Source organism: Schistocerca piceifrons, chromosome X (genome assembly GCF_021461385.2).
Source record: "Schistocerca piceifrons isolate TAMUIC-IGC-003096 chromosome X, iqSchPice1.1, whole genome shotgun sequence".
Classification (NCBI taxonomy): domain Eukaryota; kingdom Metazoa; phylum Arthropoda; class Insecta; order Orthoptera; family Acrididae; genus Schistocerca; species Schistocerca piceifrons.
This window is the reverse complement of record NC_060149.1, coordinates 75574486-75577441: the sequence shown is the minus strand read 5'-3', so window position 1 is coordinate 75577441 and position 2956 is coordinate 75574486. Positions and strand designations below refer to the sequence as shown.

General features: G+C 45.0%; 1 pseudogene; it reads left to right on the top strand.

The window, feature by feature from the left end:
• Positions 1-958: 958 nt before the first annotated feature.
• LOC124723537 lies at positions 959-1076 on the top strand (annotated as a pseudogene).
• The last annotated feature ends 1880 nt before the right edge of the window (positions 1077-2956 follow it).

The window sequence follows — 2956 nt, the reverse complement described above, 5'->3', positions numbered from 1 at the left end:
CGCAACGCGTCGAATTTTTTCTTAACAATTATTTCTGATCACAGCTTTCTCCAACACACTTACAAACTTTTCAGACTGTTTTTGGCCACTGTGTATTTTATACAGGATGGGTAAAATGTTTATAAGACCGATGCAGCTGCCCGTTACGGAAGATGCTAGAAATCGTAATTTCGATGCACCGCTCGTTTGCTGCCACATTTCTACGCACGCGCATCTCCCGCATGGTGTGGTCCTTGCCACGAGTGCATGAAGTGTGCGGTGAGGAGAGGACAAGCGGCAGAGCCGGTGCAATCTCCTGATCACCTCGATTCCCCGATCTCTCTCCTCGTGTCTTGTATCTGTGGGGTGAGATGTTCTCAAATAACCTTCATACAGGGAGAGCTTGAGCAGAAAATTGAAAACGCTATTGCTTCTATTCCCCACGAAGAGCTGCTGCGCCTGCTTCACAGTTTGATAAATCGAACACAGCGTTGCATCGACGTCAACGGTGGCCGTTTTCAGAATATTCTGTGATGTTCATTAACAAAGGTAGATTCCGCGTTAGTCTTTAGTCTTAGTGAGTCTTAGTATTTTATTAGTCTTAGTATTTTCCGGGTAAGTTTTCTTTTGCTCGCCCTATAGTTGACAGTTGTGAATGGTTCCAGTGACTGGTTACCGATCGTTTAGTCCAACCATATCAGACTTTTTATTATATTATCGAGTCCGCACCCTTAGCTGAGTAGTAAGCGCGTCTGACTGCTATGCAGAGGGGCCGAGTTCGCTTTAGCTCGGGGACTGAGTGTTGTGTTGTCCTCATCATTACTTCATCATCGAAACGCAAATCGCCCAATGTGGCGTCAACTGAAAAAGACCTGCAAATCGGCGGCCGATCTTCCCTATGTGGAGACTCCCGGCCATCAATACCATATGGTGATTTCATTTCATTTTTAATTATATTCTCGCCCATTATATTAGAACTGGCGATGGCCTTGCCGCAGTGGCTACACCGGTTCCCGTCAGATCACCGAAGTTAAGCGCTGTTGGGCGTGGCCGGCACTTGGATGGGTGACCATCCGGGCCGACGTGTGCTGTTGCCATTTTTCGTTGTGCACTCAGCCTCGTGATGGCAACTGAGGAACTACTGGACTGAATAGTAGCGGCTCCGGTCAAATAAGACCATCATAACGACCGGGAGAGCGGTGTGCTGACCACACGCCCCTCCTATCCGCATCCTCAGCTGAGGATGACACGGCGGTCGGATGGTCACTTGTAGCCTGAAGGCGGATTGCGCACATTAGATTTATTTACGTTCAGAGTTAGCGGTCGATATTTACACGGGGCTGTGCAAGAGTCTCTGTATCTAAAAGCGACGTTTTGATGATGGCGATCTTTCTCTACATAACTTCGTCGTCTGCGAACAGTCTCAAAGGGATACAGACGTTATCCATCAGGTCATTTATACAAGGTCAACCCCATCTACAGAGGATTTCTTAGGAATATTTTCTGAATATTTTGATATCAGGGACCGTTGGTTGCCGATGGCTCGTTACGAAGTAATGGCATTTTGTTTGATTTTTTACGCCGTTTATCTTTGTATCTGCATTTTGAGTTTCTTCTCTGAAAACAGACTTATTCTAGCCCCTGACGGTACTTCTTGTTGACAACAGTAGTACAAATTTTACTCTTCACTCTCAAGCTTCCAGTCAGTACTGGTCGGTTATGTCTCAGATTTGTTCTTCCGGCAATGTTATTCGCCCTTAACAGTGATACACAGCAGTATGGATAGCTTTACTGATGAAGAATTGGCCGATAACCACCTCGTGTAGGTGAGCGGCACTATGGCCGCATGTCGATCTATTCGCGCGGCGACAAGAATCACACCTCAGCACTTTTGCGTCTGTGAATTGCGTTTCATTGTTATTTTCACAGAAAAAAAGGAACTGATATAAACTCTTTGTCTTTTCTTCATCTTAATCAAATGGTTCAAATGGCTCTGAGCACTATGGGACTTAACATCTGAAGTCATCAGTCCCCTAGAACTTACAACTACTTAAACCTAACTAACCTAAGGACATCACACACATCCATGCCCGAGGCAGGATTCGAACCTGCGACCGTAGCGGTCGCGCGGTTCCAGACTGAAGCGCCTAGGACCGCTCGGCTACACCGGCCGGCTCATCCTAATCAAGGATGAAATTCTTCAGTAACTTCCTGCTGGAAGAGTTTCACCTGTGCTACTCTCTGACCTTTATTATGAAGCTGAAAGGGAAAGCTTAGGCTTGAGTGTGGCGCCGGCAGCATCGTCGTTAGTCAGAGCAGTAGGTTGGTGAGGGAAGGAACTCAGTGCGGGCATTGGCGAAGGAACCACCCCGGTATTGTCCTGACGGGAAACCACGGAAAACCTAAATAAGGGTGGAGAGACGGGGATATTTTTCACGGCTTCCCCAAATACGACTTCAGTGTCTAAAGCCCTTTTCTCACCTGCGAATTTTTTGTGCCAATTGAATACTCGTGGCATATGAATCTACTGTTGTGCCGCTGTCGTATTATTCCTGTATTGAAACTCGATTGTCACTTGTGGTTTGTTTAGATGTCGATGTAAAATCTGTTTGAGTTCGTAAGTGCTGCCTCCAGTGAGCGTGAGGTTATGAGGCACTGTCCTTCTTAAATAAAACTGGAGTATGGTAACATAACTGAGGAGTTAGCAATGATAGCAGGGTTTATTAATAACAACCAAAGTCAAATTCGTAATTAACGTTCTTCGTAGGTAAAGTGTTGACCGAACATTACAAAACATCATTATTTATTTTCTCGAGAAAATAAATACAGATTAAAACATCAAAAATATTTAAAGGTAATACGTAACGCCTGTTTGCTTTATCCTTTGGGTATTGTCGAGTTTCAGAGTGCCAAATAACATTCGAAACTATTTTTCTCCTTCAGTGCGGCTTACTTTTTCACTGACGGAATAATTTTT